The sequence below is a fragment of the Ovis aries genome, chromosome 17, assembly GCF_016772045.2.
Source record: "Ovis aries strain OAR_USU_Benz2616 breed Rambouillet chromosome 17, ARS-UI_Ramb_v3.0, whole genome shotgun sequence".
In the NCBI taxonomy this organism is placed as follows: domain Eukaryota; kingdom Metazoa; phylum Chordata; class Mammalia; order Artiodactyla; family Bovidae; genus Ovis; species Ovis aries.
In genome coordinates, this window is record NC_056070.1 from 6,695,116 (window position 1) to 6,712,931 (window position 17,816).

The 17,816-nt window shown below is 41.5% G+C and overlaps 1 protein-coding gene across 5 annotated transcripts in view; it reads left to right on the forward strand.

The window, feature by feature from the left end:
- SH3D19 (SH3 domain containing 19) overlaps positions 1-17,816 on the forward strand; it is a 198,764-nt gene that overhangs the window by 21,857 nt on the left and 159,091 nt on the right. The window contains exon 1 of one of the 5 annotated variants that reach the window (XM_060400975.1): positions 1-17,816. This exon is cut by the window's left edge and continues 21,642 nt beyond it; it is cut by the window's right edge and continues 10,798 nt beyond it. The exons of the other annotated variants lie outside the window; for them this stretch is intronic. The gene's annotated coding sequence lies outside the window, so the exon portion shown is untranslated. 5 annotated transcript variants of the gene reach the window in all.

Consider the following 17,816-nt stretch of genomic DNA (forward strand, 5'->3'; position numbering starts at 1 on the left):
TTTAAAATTTCAGGCCAGAATGTTTTCATTATTTAAAATTCATTGACACAAAATTTCTTTGATCAACCAACTGCTTGCTATCCTTTCTTTTTATCTAGCCTAGTTATATGGAATTCTAATAGAAGAAATCAAAAGTCTCACCTCTGAAGCTTTGCAGCTGTTGTAAGCACAGATTTCTGTTATCCTAAGCTAATTTTAAAAAGTAAGCTTAATTGAAGAAAAAAAAGCAAGATTAAAAGAAGCTATTTATCTGTATAAACATTTAAAAAGGAGTCAGAGATAAATTGACCACATCTTTAAGCAAGAGGAGAACATGTAAAGGGTAGTGATGAACAGAGTGGGTGCATGGGAATTTGAACTTTCTATGTTAGATATTTCTGTAACATTTGGATTTTTTAAAAATAAGTATTGGGGAAAAGGTTTTTTGTAAAAAAAGATTTTTATTTTTAAATGAAGAGAGTTACTTGGTTTCCTTTTATTTAGGGAGGGAGCAGTCATCTTATCAGGGTTAGAACAGGCTGCTTTGTGATTCCTTATGCTAGAGATTTCAGGAAAATAGGGATTCTTGAACATCTTGAAATTTCGTGAAAAAATGTTGTGTTTGCAGTTGAGTGCTTTTTTGGGATGCAGGGTTAGAGCAACGTGGGGAAAATGATACACAATTCAAACAAATTTTTCTGGTTTTATTTCTCTAGTTCTGCCCTCTCTGAGCTCCAGACTGCTTACTCAGCATCTCTACTTGTATCTCTAATAGACATCTCAAATCTAATATATATGTATTAGTTCCCCATAGCTATAACAAATTGCTATTGATACAGATTTAGTGGCTTCAAACAGCATGGATTTATTGTCCTACAGTTCCGGAGGTCAAAGGTTTGAAATCAGTTCAGTGGGCTAAAATCAAGTTTGGTAGGGCTGCATTTTATCTCTAGACCTAGGGGAGAATCATGTTTGCCCTTTCTAAACTTGCGTAGGCCAGCGGCACTCAGCTTGTGGACCCTTGCTCCATCCTCAAAGCACAGCACCTTTGTTCCTCTTTTCTTTCAGCTTCCATCCTTCTGCATAGTCTCATAAACATCTCTGACTCTCTTGCATTGCTCTTTAAAAAGATCTGTGATTATATTGAGCCCCCCCTGGATAATCCAGGATGTTCTCCATATCTCACACTACTCAAGTTAATCAGATGGGAAGAGTTGCTTTTACCGGGTAATGTAACGTACTCAAAGGCTGTGGGGAGTTAGGGACATCCTTGGGGGCCGTCACTGGATTTGATAGCCCAGCAAATCCGTTCCTCCTGCAGCCTTCCTCATTTCCTTTAATAGCATGGCCATCCTCAGACCAGTAAGCTAGCAGCCCTTCTTGACTTCTGTTTTCAAATCTCTGTCTTCCCCATTCTCCTATCCCGGTTACCACCCGCACTCCCACCGCCCGCATCCAATCCGTTGAGTCACATTCGAACCCACTCAGAATGCTTTCCCAGTCCTGCCACACAACTGCATCCAGAATCTGTCCACTTCTCACTAGTTCCCACAGAAATCAGGGTGCCTTCAGCACTGTGGATCCTTCAGCCTCCATCCTCTTCCTTTTACTCCTGGGTGTTGATTACCATTGCTAATTATGGTATAAGGCCGTGTGGGCTAGGTGTCAGAAGGGTGGCGCAGAGAGCCCAGGAATATATGTTGCAACCACACGAAGATGGCGAGTGAAGACGCAGGTGGTGGAAGACGCTGTGGAGAGAATTTGGGTTGGTTGAGGATAATTATCCTGGAAGCAATTCAAATTTCCCATGAAAGACTTCAGCCTTTTTTTATTCTCATGACAGTGAACATTTCCTCTCTATTGTTTGTATGGAATAAAATTAATCTAATCTTTATTTATTTTAAATGACTCCTTTCCTTCCTCTCTTTCCTGAAGAAGGAACATGTTTAACAAAATTCTTAGGCAACTGATTTCCGGTAAATGACCTGTACATAGTCAAAACTGTTGTAGAGAAGAATATAGCTTCAGAATGAAGCCAAGTGTCTAAAAAGATAAAATACCCATTGTTGAAATAATATAATTTTATAACTTCCACATTTTATTGTTCTGAATTTTTTCTCTGGAATACTCCCGTATGTTGTGAGAAACCTTACAGTTTAATGAAATAAAGGAAAAAAGTAGGTGATTACTTGAAATAGTCTGTGTTATACAAATAAAAGATCTGGAAATAATTATATTTCATCACTTTTAAGAAAAAAATTGTGGTTGGATTTTTAGCAGCCTTAGTATATATAGTTTTATATGTTCAGTGTGACCTTAGCAAAACCAACCTTAATTAAAATTCCTCAAGAAAATGAAAATTGGAGCGTACTAAATCAGATATTCCAAGGAATAAACTGTTCTGTAAATTAAAATAGAATTTTAAGGCAGAAAGGCTATTGAAACCCCCATCCAAAATAAAGTATAAAGATGTTCCTATTAATTTTCTCTGCATTTGGTCAGTGGTGGCCTGGACTAAATTCATTATCAGTAAGTGTGACATTTTAGTTTTGTGAATACAAATGTTTATTGATTTATTTTTGTCTTCCAGTAATGTGTTTCCAGTTGGGTATTCATATATTGGGTCAAGCTTTATATTTTGTGTTTTAGCAGTGGAAACAGAAAATATATATAGTTTGAGCCTTTTCTTGGAATACAACCACGAGAATTATATAGAAGATCCTAGAAAACCCTAAATAAACCACAGGCTCTTTGCTTGTTAGAGCAGGGAGAAAACGTCCCTGCTCATTTGTTTAAAAAATAGCTTTATTGAGATATAATTCAGATACTATGTATTTCACCCATTGCTTTTTAGTTTTTAAGACCGTTTCCTAGGGTCCTTTCAGTGTATTTTTTCAGATATTCACTGCCTCCTTTTCTAATCAACAGATTGACTGGGTTGAGGTGTACAAGAGAAGGGTATTCCAAGTACAGAGGACAGATTTAAGGCCTTGAGGCGGAAAAAGAAAGAAGGCCTGGGTTAGAGGGGAAACAACAAGTAGTAAGGTAGGTATCTTAGTGATGAATTATAAAGTAGATGTTAAAAACCTTAGACTTATGCCTTCATCACCTTGATTACTGGGGCCCTATTATAAGAGCGGAGCCAGTAGAGAACAGGGAAAACTGAAAACAGCCACAGCCCCAGAGAATCGAACCTTCCTTACTCATGTTCTAGCACTGTAGCCCTTTGGTGTTTTGCTGGTTAGCTCATTGGTGTTGATTCTCACTCTCTCTGCTGCTTGTCTCATTCTGCTCCCAGCCAGCTATCCCGTCGACCATCCCAGCTCCCTCATGGCCTCTGCAGGCTACCATGAGCAGTAACGTGGACTCTTCTTCTGTTCTGTTCTGAGATCATTCCCTGCTCTCAGCCCTCAATGCCCTCTCACCCCACTAATTCGATTCAGAGTCCTCCCTGCAGCTGCCAGGGCGCTGCCCCCCACTGCTCTGAATTTCCAGCCATTCCCCACCCTCCACCCCAAGCAGTGACCTCTGTTCTAACACACAGACAGCATCCTCACACCTCAGAGCCCTTGTGCTTGCTGTTCTGTCTACCTGGAATGTTCTTTCCCAGGTATTTGTTTTGCTTTTCTCCTTCATATGGCCTCTGTAAATGTCACCTCCTTAGAGAAACTTGCCTGACCACACTACCTAAAGTGGAATCCCCCACCCTCATACTTTATCTGCTGCTTCTATGTTATTTTCCTTTGTCAGATTTTCTTGTACTTGACATTATAATAAACATTTACAGTTGGCCCCCTGTAAGCTGGGGTTTTTGCATCCATGGGGTTGGTTGAATCCATGGATGTGGAACCACAGATGGAGGATTGACTTAATGTAACATTTTCTGTAAGGAACTTGAGCGTCTGTAGATTTTGGTGTCTGTGGAGATCCTAGAACAAACCCCAAGTGAAGACAGAGGGAGGACTATATTTTGCGTCTACTTAATGTCTCTCTTGCCCACTGGAATGTCAACTCCTTCGAGGCAGGCTTGGTGCATTATAGATGCTGCGGTATCCTCAGTACCTGGAACATGGTGGGCACTTAATACTGTTGATTGCACACTGACATACTGTAGGGCTCATGTTCAGACTTCCCAAGAGAAGGATTCTGTTGGGTTGTCCAGTATTTAGTCCATCTGTTGGTTGAGATGCTAGGTCTGGTGCCCCGCTAACCTCTAGGCAGCTCTAAAGTCAGATGCTCATCCCTAGCAAGTCCAACCAGTAGTGATCAGGACAGTGAGGTCATGTGATCTTCTTCTATGGATATTCCTTCCCACCTGAATGGCCTGGTCTCTCCAAAAGGTCTGTGTTTCAACTCTTGGTTCATGAGGACAATTTTGTCAGACCACCATGCTGCGGAGCGCTTGCTTCCAGAGGGTCTGGAGGAGTGATTGGAAGCAGTGTTTTGGCTCTCTTCACCTTATTTTTGTCCCCTTGCTGTGTGGTCCTGGCCCGTGCACGTGTTCTCTCTCCCTGTCTGTTCTCGCATTCCTGATTTTCGTCTGTCTTTTCTCCTCCATTTTCCTTTCTAGCCACTCTTTTATCTTGCATGTTCTTTTCTCTCAGCTGCCATTTTGCTTTGTCCTCTGAATCACTCCAGAGCCTGCTTAGCTTGAATGACTGTCTCTGAGAAACATTTCAGTCTCCCTGTTTTGTGTACTCTTTGCTCCTTTGTGCCTTATAGCTGGAGAGAGGTAAGAAAGAGAATGGGGCTGAAACATTCTTTCCTTCCTCCTTTTATTTAACCAGTATTTGAACACCTGCTCTGTGTAAGACATTGTGCCAAGTTTTGGGCTATCTCTGCAAACAACCCAAGTTCTTAGTTGGTGAGACAAAGAGATTGTGTATTTATTTATCATTCATTTATTCATTCCTTCATTCAACAAATACTTCTTTTTTTAAAGTATATATCTAGGAACAATCTGAATAAGAGCAGTAGATTGGAGAAAATTTTTTAGGTCAGATTTTTATTTTTATTTTTTTCAATTTATTTATTTTAATTTGGATGATAATTACTTTACAATATTGTGATTTTTTTTTTTTTGGTCATACATCAACATGAATTGGCCACAGGTATACATGTGTCCAGATTTCCCTGATAGCTCAGTTGGTAAAGAATCCACCTGCAATGCAGGAGACCCTGGTTCAATTCCTGGGTTGGAAAGATCTGCTACAGAAGGGATAGGCTACCCACTTCAGTATTCTTGGGCTTCCCTTGTGGCTCAGCTGGTAAAGAATCTACCTGCAATGTGGGAGACCTGGATTCAATCCCTAGGTTGGGAAGATCCCTGGAGAAGGGAAAGGCTACCCACTCCAGTATTCTGGCTTAGAGAATTCCATGGACTATACCTATGGGGTCACAAAGAGTCAGACACGGTCGAGCGACTTTCACTTTCATACTTGTGTCCTGGAGAGGGAAATGGCAACCCACTCCAGTGTTCTTGCCTGGAGGATCTCATGGACAGAGGAGCCTGATGGACTACAGTCCATGGGGTTGCAAAGAGCTGGACACGACTTAAGAACTAGACAACAATGCATGTGTCCCCCTGTTCTGAAAGCCCCTCCTACCTCCCTCCCCATTCTGTCCCTCTGGGTTGTCTCAGAGAACTGGCTTTGGGTGCCCTGCTTCATGCGCTGAACTTGCACTAGTCATCTATTTTACCATATGGTAATGTATGTTTCAGTGCTATTCTCTTAAATCATCCCACCCTCGCCTCTCCCACTGAGTCCAAAAGTCTGTCCTTTATATCTGTGTCTCTTTGGCTGCCCTGCATGTAGGATCATCAGTACCATCTTTCTAAATCCCCTATATGTACATTAATATACAGTATTTTTCTTTCTCTTTCTGACTTACTTCACTCTGTATAATAAGCTCCAGGTTCATCTACCTGATTAGAACTGACTCAAATGCATTCCTTTTTATAGCTGAGTAGAAGTCCATTGTGTCTGTGTACCACAATTTCCTTATCCATTCATCTGCCAGTGGACATCTAACAGATAGTTCTTGAGACTTGAATATAGTGATTGACAAAAAGAAAAATTCCTACTCTCCTGAACCTCTCTACTCTTTGGTAAGACAGACGTACATTTAGACAATTATACAAATGACTGTTAAGTTACACCTGTGTTGAGTCTGATCAAGGAGAGCTCTGGAGTTTGAGACTATATTGGGGGGGTTTGTTCTCATCAGGAGAGCTGGGAACAGCTTCCTTGAGGAAATGAAGATTGAATTGAGATCTGAAAGCACAGAAAGAGTTACCTTGGCAAAGACAGCAGAGAAGTGGAAATGGCAGGTGTGAAAGTCCAGTGCTTAGAAGGGGCTTCTGAAGCATTTGAGGACATTGAGAGTGCAGAGAGCAGTCCAGGTGAGGATGAATGAGGCTGAAGACGCAGGCTGGGGTCAGATCCAGCAGGGCTTTTTGTGTCCGGTTAAGGACTTGGGTCCTTATTTTCTGAGCAGTAGAATGCTTTTGATGTGTGGTAATGCCTCAGTGGTAAAGAATCCTCCTGCCAATGCAGAAGGCATGGGTTCAGTTCCTCAGTTGGCAAGATCCCCTGAAAAAGGAAATGTTAACACACTCCAATATTGTTGCCTAGAAAATCACATCCTATACATGGGAGCCTGGTGTGCTATAGTGCATGGGGTTGCAAAGAGTCAGACATGATTTAACGGCTAAACAATAACAACAACAAACAGCATTTTAAAAATCTTAAAACACTAGTCTGAAATCTGGGGAGAACAAATGCAGTTGAGGATAGGTATGAGCGGTGAGCGGAGGCTGCATGGTGCTGGAGCGGCCAGTGGCCGAGAGGAGACCCCCCACATCCAAGGTCAGGAGCAGCGGCCGAGAGGAGACACCTCATGTCCAAGGTCAGGAGCGGCAGCTGTGAGGAGATACCCCACGTCCAAGGTCAGGAGCGGTGGCCGAAAGGAGATACCCCACATCCAAGGTCTGGAGTGGCTGTGTGGAGATACCCCACATCCAAGGTCAGAGGAACCCCAGTAGGACTGGTAGGCACTGGAGCGGCTGTGAGGAGATACCCCATGTCCAAGGGCAAAGGAGAGGCCCCAGCAGGACGATAGGAGGGGCGAATTCATGTTCAGAATCAAACCCCATTCCCACCAGAGACGTTCAGAGGGCTCAGACAAACCTTGCATGCACCAGGACCCAGGGACCCCACAGAGACTGAGACAGAACTGTGAGCGTCTCCTGCAGAGGGGCGGGTCGGCAGTGGTCTGGCGCAGGGACAGGGGCTCTGGGTGTGGGTGTGGCATAAGTCCTCTGGGAGGAGGTCGCCATTAACCCCACCAGAACTGCCAGAACTTACAGAGGACTGGGAAATACACGCTTGGTGGGCACAACAGGACCTTGTGCACCAGGACTCAGGAGAAAGGAGCAGTGACCCCACAGGAGACTTGCCTGTGGGTATCCAGGAAATCTCCAGTGAAGGCGTGGGTCACTGGTGACCTGCTGCAGGGTTGGGGGCACGGACTGTAGCAGTGCATGCATGGGATCTTTTGAGGGAGGTCACCATTATCTTCACTACCTCCACCATAGTTTGGCCTAGGTTGGCAGGGAGGGAACACAGCTCCACCCATCAACAGAAAATTGGATTAAAGATTTACTGACCAGGGCCTGAACAAGATCCAGTTTCCCCCTCAGCCAGTCTATCCCATCAGGAAGCTTCCATAAGCCTCTTATCCTTCTCCATCAGAGGGCAGACAGACTGAAAAACTATAATCACAGAAAACTAACCAGTCTAATCACATGGACCACAGCCTTGTCTAACTCAATGAAACTATGAGCCATGTTGGGCTGTGTAGGGCCACCCAGGATGGACTGGTCATGGTGAAGAGTTCTGACAAAATGTGGTCCACTGGAGAAGGGAATGGCAAACCACTTCAATATTCCTGCCTTGAGAATTCCATTAACAGTATGAAAAGGCAAAACGATAGGATACTGAAGAGGAACTCCCCAGGTTGGTAGGTGCCCAGTATGCTACTGGAGATCAGTGGAGAAATAACTCCAGAAAGAATGAACAGAAGGAGCCAAAGCAAAAACAATACCCAGCTGTGGATGTGACTGATGATAGAAGCACGGTCTGATGCTGTAAGGAGCAATATTGCATAGGAACCTGGAATGTTAGGTCCATGAATCAAGGCAAATTGGAAGTGGTCAAACAGGAGATGGCAAGAGTGAACATTGACATTCTAGGGATCAGTGAACTAAAATGGAGTGGAATGGGTGAATTTAACTCAGATGACCATTATATCTACTACTGTGGGCAAGAATCCCTTAGAAGAAATGGAGTAGCCATCATAGTCAACAAAAGAGTCCAAAATGCAGTACTTGGATGCAATCTCAAAAACGACAGAATGATCTCTGTTCATTTCCAAGGCAAGCCATTCAATATCATGGTAATCCAAGTTTATGCTTCAACCAGTAATGCTGAAGAAGCTGAAGTTGAACGGTTCAACAAAGATCTACAAGACCTTCTAGAATTAACACCCCCCCAAAATGTCCTTTTCATTATAGGGGACTGGAATGCAAAAGTAGGAAGTCAAGAAACACCTGGAGTAACATGAAAATTTGGCCTTGGAATACGGAATGAAGCAGGGCAAAGGCTAATAGAGTTCTGCCAAGAGAATGCAATGGTCATAGCAAACACCCTCTTCCAACAACACAAGAGAAGACTCTACACATGGACATCACCAAGTGGTCAACACCGAAATCAGATTGATTATATTCTTTGCAGCCAAAGATGGAGAAGCTCTATACAGTCAGCAAAAATAAGACCGGGAGCTGACTGTGGCTCAGATCATGAACTCCTTATTGCCATATTCAGACTGAAAGTAGGGAAAACCGCTAGACCATTTAGGTGTGACCTAAATCAAATCCCTTATGATTATACAGTGGAAGTGAGAAACAGATTTAAGGGACTAGATCTGATAGACAGAGTGCCTGATGAACTATGGACTGAGGTTCGTGACACTGTACAGGAGACAGGGATCAAGACCATTCCCAAGAAAAAGAAATGCAAAAAAGCAAAATGGCTGTCTGAGGAGGCCTTACAAATAGCTGTGAAAAGAAGAGAAGCCAAAAGCAGAGGAGAAAAGGAAAGATATACCCATTTGAATGCAGAGTTCCAAAGAATAGCAAGGAGAGAGAAAAAAGCCTTCCTCAGTGATCAGTGCAAAGAAATAGAGGAAAACAACAGAATGGGAAAGACTAGAGATCTCTTCAAGAAAATTAGAGATACCAAGGGAACATTTCATGCAAAGATAGGCTCGATAAAGGACAGAAATGGTATAGACCTAACAGAAGCAGAAGATATTAAGAGATGGCAAGAATACACAGAAGAACTGTACAAATAAGATCTTCATGACTCAGATGATTACGATGGTGTGATCACTCACCCAGAGCCAGACATCCTGGAATGTGAAGTCAAGTAGGCCTTAGGAAGCATCACTATGAACAAAGCTAGTGGAGGTGATGGAATTCCAGTTGAGCTATTTCAAATCCTAAAGGATGATGCTGTGAAAGTGCTGTACTCAATATGCCAGGAAATTTGGAAAACTCAGCAGTGGCTACAGGACTGGAAAAGGTCAGTTTTCATTCCAATCTGAAAGAAAGGCAATGCCAAAGAATGCTCAAACTACCACACGATTGGACTCACCTCACACACTAGCAAAGTAATGCTCAAAATTCTCCTAGCCAGGCTTCAACAATACGTGAACTGTGAACTTCCAGATGTTCAAGCTGGTTTTAGAAAAGGTGGAGGAACCAGAGATCAAATTGCTAACATCCGCTGGATCATGGAAAAAGCAAGAGAGTTCCAGAAAAACATCTATTTCTGCTTTATTGACTATGCCAAAGCCTTTGACTGTGTGGATCATAATAAACTGTGCAAAATTCTTAAAGAGATGGGAATACCAGCCCACTTGACCTGCCTCTTGGGAAACCTGTATGCAGGTCAGGAAGCAACAGTTAGAACTGGACATGGAACAACAGACTGTTTCCAAATAGGAAAAGGACTACATCAAGGTTGTATATTGTTACCATGGTTATTTAACTTATATGCAGAGTATATCATGAGAAACGCTGGGCTGGATGAAGCTCAAGCTGGAATCAAAATTGCTAGGAGAAATATCAATAACCTCAGATATGCAGATAACACCACCCTTACGGCAGAAAGTGAGGAAGAACTAAATGGCCTCTTGATGAAAGTTAAAGAGGAGAGTGAAAAAGTTGGCTTAAATCTCAACATTCAGAAAACTAAAATCATGGCATCCAGTCCCATCACTTCGTGGCAGATAGATGGGGAAACAGTGACAGACTTTATATTAGGGGGTTCCAAAATCACTGCAGATGGTGATTGCAGCTTACTCCTTAGAAGAAAAGTTATGACCAACCTAGACAGTATTTTAAAAAGCAGAGACGTTACTTTGCCAACACAGGTCCGTCTAGTCAAGGCTATGGTTTTTCCGGTAGTCATGTATGGATGTGAGAGTTGGACTATAAAGAAAGCTGAGTATCAGAGAATTGATGCTTTTGAACTCTGGTGTTGGAGAAGACTCTTGAGAGTCACTTGGACTGCAAGGAGATCCAACCATTCCATCCTAAAGGAAATCAATCCTGAATGTTCATTGGAATGACTGATGTTGAAGCTGAAACTCCAGTACTTTGGCCACCAGATGCGAAGAGCTGACTCATTTGAAAAGACCCTGATGCTGGGAAAGATTGAAGGCAGGAGTGGGGACGACAGGGGATGAGATGGTTGGATGGCATCACAGACTCAATGAACATGAGTTTGAGTCAACTCCAGTAGTTGGTGATGGACAGGGAAGCCTGGCGTGCTGCAGTCCATGGGGTCGCAAAGAGTCAGACATGACTCAGTGACTGAACTGAACTGATAGGTATGAGCGAAGAAAGGACATGGGAAGGGTAGTTGGGAGGCTACAGTGGAGGTCTAGAGGAGAAGCGAGGTTGCGGGTTAGCAAGAGTTTTAACTTTTCAAACCTACCTCACTTTCTTTTTAAAAAATTATTATTTTTTGGCTGCATGACATGCAGAATCTTAAGTTTCCCCAATGAGGGATCAAGCCTGCACCCCTGCAGTTGAAGTGCAGAATCGTTGGATTGGATTGCCAGGGAAACCCAAATCCCTCTCACATCCTATTAAATGTATTTATCCCAAAACATTGTTTTTGAAAGTTTACTTACCATAAAGTCAACAAAACTCGTATTCATTCAATGAGAAATGAAAGATGATTGAAATAAAAAGGAGTATGCGTAGAATTATATTAGATAGTACAGGAGAAAGATAATGACTGAAATCAAGTATAAAACGTAGCTCTGAACTCCTCGACGCCTAAGCAGAAAAGGAAATAGTCTTAAGTGTTGTGACTAGCGAACAAAAAATAGCATGCAGACCTCCCTGGTGGTCCAGTGGTTGAGAAGTTGCCTGCCAGTGCAGTGGGCAACCGGCTCCTTCTCCGGTCCTGGAAAATTTCACATCCCATGAGGCAACTAAGCCGACGTCCGTCACTGCTGAGTCTGCGCACTTAGAGCCTGTGCTCTGCACCAGGAGACGCCACCGCAGTGAGAAGCCCTGCACCACAGCTCGAGACAGCAGCAAAGACCCAGCAAGGTCGTCAACTTAAGAAAGTAAAAAGAAGCATGTTAGCTAGCAAGAGAGACAGTGTTTTCCTTATAAATATTTAAAGTACTTTATTATAGAAGTAACCGTTCTTTGGAAGGAATGATGCTAAGGATGAAACTCCAGTACTTTGGCCACCTCATGCGAAGAGTTGACTCACTGGAAAAGACTCTGATGCTGGGAGGGGTTGGGGGCAGGAGGAGAAGGGGACGACCGAGGATGAGATGGCTGGATGGCATCACCGACTCGATGGATGTGAGTTTAAGTGAACTCCGGGAGTTGGTGATGGACAGGGAGGCCTGGCGTGCTGCAATTCACGGGGTCGCAAAGAGTCAGACATGACTGAGCAACTGAACTGAACTGAAATGAACTGAACTGAACAGTAACCCGGTTAGGTCTAGATTCTTGAAACCCAAACCTCAGCTCTTGAGCTGATTGCATTAATCCATTTTTGGTGGTAGTCATATAAGTATTTCAAAAACTAAAAATTTCAGAAATATTCAGAACTGAAACACATACGTGGATTTCTTATTTGATACCTTGCTACAGAGGGGAAGTATAAGATAGTACAGGAAGAAGAGAAATATAGACCAGGTAAGAAACTCATAATGTGACCCATGGGCACCAAGTAAACCCTTAATGTACTTTCTTGAGGACCTTACTATTTGCCTTTTTTTCCTTGCTGGCTTCTGTGGACTAATCCATTTGTGTCCACATACTTCTTCATAGAAGGCATCCTTCCTGCCTTGTAAGTTGCATTGTCAAGGACAAAGAATGCCATACACAAAATGGCATTCTTATTTCTCAGCTGTAGGCATTCCAGCCAGTAAAACCTACTTCCAGAATCAAGGACCTCAAAACCAGAATCACTTCTAATTATTTTAATAAAGTCATCCAGAGTTCCCAGTGACTGTGTGAGTTCCCCGCCCCGAGTGCTTATTCTCCACACCTTCCTTCATAGCCATGTCCTTGGTCAGCCGCGTCAGCTACACTTCCTACTCTCCTGGTAAAATGTTAGACCCAAAGGCACAGGAGGGTCCCAGTAGAGCCAGAGAAGGCAGCACAATAGACAATAAGAAGTCAGATAAGTGCAGGTTGTTGGCACCCAAGACCTCAGCTCTTGAGATAACAGACATAATCCATTTTTGGTAGTAGGTCACATTGGTGTAGACTCCAGGGAAAGAAGTACCACATCCTGTTCCCCAGCTTGACAATCCAATCAGGATCCATATACCATCAATATGACATGCCAGAGGCCCTCCAGAATCACCCTGCGGAAGAGATAAAAATCATGAGCACAGTGAGTAAGGGCCATGAAGAGGAGAGTGGTCATCGGGGGTGGAGGCTCCTTACCACGGAGCAGGGAAGCCCACGGAGCTATAAAGCTGGGAAGGGAGCCGGACCTCCTACCACTTGGGGGAGACACCAGAAACTTAGAATCATGGAGTCTGAGATTGGCAGAAACCTTAGCTAAATATATGAGTGGTTTCAAAATACTTACCTGTGATTAAAAAGAAATAAAGATTTTGAGTTTTTCACTGAAGTTAAATTCATTGAGGGAACTCTCCTTATTTTCTATTTTTAGGTCCTTATTGCCATTTTTAGTGTTAAAGTAATTTTTCCTTATATAAAATGGTGATAGTAGTTCATAGTCTCTTAGTCTTCCTGTTTTCTTGGTAACAGCTTTATTAAGATGGAAATCACATACTCTTTAATTCACTCCTTTAAAGTGTACAGTTCAGTTCAATTTGTATATTCACAATGTTGTTTGACCATCACCACAACCCTTTTGTGTCACCCCCTAAAGAAACCTTATACACTTTAGCAGTCACCCTTTTCCTCCCATTCCTTCCAGCCCTAGGCCAACCAATTATCTACTTTCTTTCTCCATGGATTTGCATATTATGAACATTTTGTATAAAAGAAGCCATATAAAATCTGACTTTTTATGTCTCTCTTCATTCACTTAGCATACTCTTTTCAAGGTTCATAGTGTATGTATGTACTCCATCCCTTTTTTATGAGTGAATAATATTAATTATATTGACATAGCCCGTTTTTGTTTATCTAGTCATCAGTTGATGGACATTTTACTTTTCACTTTTTGGTTACTATAAATATTGGTGCAGTGAATATCATGTACAAATTTTTATATGGTTGTATGTTTTCATTTTTCTTGGGTGTTTACTTTGTAGTGGAATTTCTAAATTATATGGTAAGTCTGTACGTGTGTGTGTGTGTGTAAGTCTATACTTAACCTTTTGAGGTTTTCCAGAATGACTGTACATTTTAACTAGGTATATGAAGATTCCAATTCTTTGCCAACCCTTATTATTATCTATCTTGATTAAAGTCATCCTAGTGGGTGTGAAGTTGTGTCACTGTACATTGATTGATTTTTTTAAATAATGAATATACAGATAGGAAATTTGGGCAGAGATGTAGAAGAATGTGTGCATGTGTGTAAAAGAGAGGCAGGGAGGAAGTAAAACCCAAGTGGTGGTTTTAAAACTGAAAAATAAAATATCTGAAATAAAAATCTCACTAGATGAACCTAGCAGAAAAATGTAGATGGCAGAAGAAAGAAGCAGTGATTTGGAATATAGGTTAATTTAAAGTTTCAAATTTGAAAAACAGAAAAGGGTAAAAATTAGACAAAGAGTATTAGGGACTTGTGTGAAAATATCAAAAGGTATAACTTAGAAACTTCCAGTTTTAACTAGAAGAAGAAAAGAAAGAAGTGAGGCAGAAAAATAGTTGAAGAAATCATGAATGAAAATTTCCCAAATTTTGATGAAAGGTAAAAGAATAGATTGACAGCGTATTAAAAAGCAGAGACATTACTTTGCCAACAAAGGTCCGTCTCATCAAGGCTATGGTTTTTCTAGTGTCATGTATGGATGTGAGAGTTGAACTATAAAGAAAGCTGAGCGCAAAAGAATTGATGCTGTTGAACTGTGGTGTTGGAGAAGACTCTTGAGAGTCCCTTGGACTGCGAGGAGATCCAACCAGTCCATTCTAAAGGAGTTCAGTCCTGAGTGTTCATTGGAAGGACTGATGTTGAAGCGGAAACTCCAATATTTTGGCCACTTATGCAAAGAGCTGACTCATTTGAAAAGACCCTGATGTTGGGGAAGATTGAAGGCAGGAGGAGTGGGGACAACAGAGGATGAGATGGTTGGATGGCATCACCGACTCAATGGACATGGGTTTGCGTGGACTCCAGGAGTTGGTGATGGACAGGGAGGCCTGGTGTGCTGCAGTCCATGGGGTCGCAGAGAGTCGGACACAACTGAGCAACTGAACTGAAAAGAATATATTAAAATAACAACTTGGTGAACCCCAAAAGGATAAAGACAAAGAAAACCACACCTAGCATATGACATTCAAACTTCTAACAAGCCAATATGAAGGAAAACATATTGGATGAAGCCAGAGAAAAGTACATCACACCCAGTGGAGAAAGACACAAATGATGGCCGATTTTTCATCAGATAGTTATGATCAGGAGACAATGGAATGACACATTTTAAGTGTACAATGAAATGTTTCTTCCTTGAAAAAAGTAAAAAGTTGATGCATTTCTATGTTAACCTCTTAATATATTTATGAAAACATTTGAGACTATGAAAATCCAAACACCAGTGGTTAGCATTACTCTAGATCAGTAGTTGAAGAGATTAAATTAATAAAGTTTAAGTGATTTATCCAGATGCAACGAAGAATTTTTGAAAGAACGCTTATCTCCTGATTTCCAATTCACTGTTGTTTATAGATGGGCAAACCTAGAACCAAATTAAGATGCCATGTTAAAATTAAAAATTTCAAGAGCAAACCCTAACCTGGCAGGTATCCTTCCCTTTGTTAAGATCACCGGCACAAATCATGGTTTCCTCGATGACTGGCTGTAATTGCGGCAAGAAGGAGCCCAGTGGGTTGTAGATGTTTTCACATTTCTGGCGTTTAATGATGGGTACTTCCGCTTCCTGGAGCATGGAAGGGTAATCAGCATCTGTAGAGATAAATAGGAATGAAAGGAAAAGTAACCTGGAACGGTAGGGACAACATTCAGTCATGATATGCAGACATCTCGGAATGGTAATCCAAAAGCAGAATACAGTCACTTTCTCATCATGTTGGCTAATGGAACAGTTTTGTGGCATAGTTAATCTAAAACAATGGATAATTCAAAATTCTGTTTGCGATTTTTTGATGTGCCACCTGGGGCATTCTTAATGTTCTAGATAAAGAGAAATTCTGATATATTTTGATTAAGTAAAAATGTGAATATTCTGAAGTATTCAAAGAGTTGACACAACACTTTGAAAACAGATTAAATAAGCACTAGACTCTTTTCAAACTTTAAATCAGATTTGTTAACCTCTGCTTCAGAGAGGTAATTATGTATTTAAATTGTTAGTATTAAAAAATAAGTAGTTAAATATATATATAAATTGTTAGTATTTGTTCTTACCAGTATAGCTAGATTCTAGCCAAAATATGAGTTAATAATCATATAAATAGGCAGATATTTTATTTGAAAACTTCTGGAGAGTGTCAGTTGGTTGATCTGGTTTTGTAGAAATCTTTGCTACAGTGTTGAAATGCCCAGAATATGAATACCCTGAAGTGGGTACGAGAAGGTGATGTATAAAACACCCCCTTGTTGTGTGCATTCTCACCTTCTTCTTTCACTTTTCCCCATCCAGTCACCCAGCAAGAGTCTGGAATTACCAACCGCTTCTTTTTGACATTGGACAAGCAAATGGGCAGGATGGAAGAGCTGTAGGTGACTCTAGAGAACAGCCTCAACAGGGCAATGTCTCCACTGATATTATTGTATGTGGGATAGATGACAATTCGGCTCACACGATGTATCACGCCTTCATATAGACTGTCCATATCAACTGACCCCAGCCACACAGTGTATAAGAAAGGAGTCCTTGTCCTGAGGGGAAGAGAAAGAGGAGAATAAGAGTGGACTGTGCTTCTCTGCTTACAGCTGGGTCGCAGCAAGCTGCCTTTGTGTGGCTGAGTCTTTGGGGAAGAAAGGAAGGTAACAGACTTAGAATTAACCAGGCTGCCTCCAGCTTGGCCTAGGTTTTGCATGCCTCCTCTCCTCCTACCCCACCTCCCTGACCACTCTTCCCTTTGTGGTCTACTGTTTCTGTGGTATGCTTTTTTATTCTGGTGGCCAGAGTTTTGTCTTACAGTTTTCCCTCGTTCTCCTAGTCACCTCTGCTGTTCTCCATTGTTTCGGCCATCACAAACATGCTTAGTGGTTATTGTTTTATTCTCAGTTTTGATTTCTGAGCACTAGACCTTTATTTCTGCATAAGAAATCAAAGCAAACTATAACCACCAAGTTTATATATGTGTGTGTGTGTCTGTGTGTTCATGTAATTTACAATGTCAAGTCATCTGATAAGATTGACAAAATAAATGAATGACAGACATTCTCTGCCCTACTGCCCTCAATTCTTGCTATTCAAAGGCAATCACTTTCAACTGGTAGCTCTTTCTTCTAGCATTTTCCCTATAGTTTTAAGAAACCCTATATATTGTCATTAATTGTTTTTTCAATTTTAGAACATTGTATTCCTATGTACATGGTGAGGATTGAAGCAACAATTACAGCCACTTCACCCACTTCCTTTCACCATCCTCCTAATCTATGCTAACTTTTTGTCAGATTACTATTTAATATGTATGTTTTGTGACTATGAAAACATTCACCTCCTGGCCGTGTTTGGTCCTGTAATTGTATTTCTTGTAAAGCTTTTTGCTTCTTCTGGAGCTAATAATATGGTCTCACTTATTTGCTTTGTTAGTTTTCTATGTACCTGTCACTAACTCATCAGTTTTCCCCGACTGTCTGCCAAAAGTATAAGTCTCTCAATATGTTGATACTGTTAGGCATTCTGTCGATCCTATACTTTTTTTTAAGGCCTCTGCCCTATAACTCCAATCTTGGTACTTTCCTTTATGATTTTCTTGAGAGTTCTTTTCTGTGTTGTATTCTGTTTTGTTTTGTTTGATTCTATGTTTCCTTGTTTTCCCTCCTTCATTTTGGTGAAGCATATTCAACTATGGCTTCCTGAGGAATTGTGCATGACAGCTGCCGCACAAAGTTTGCTGC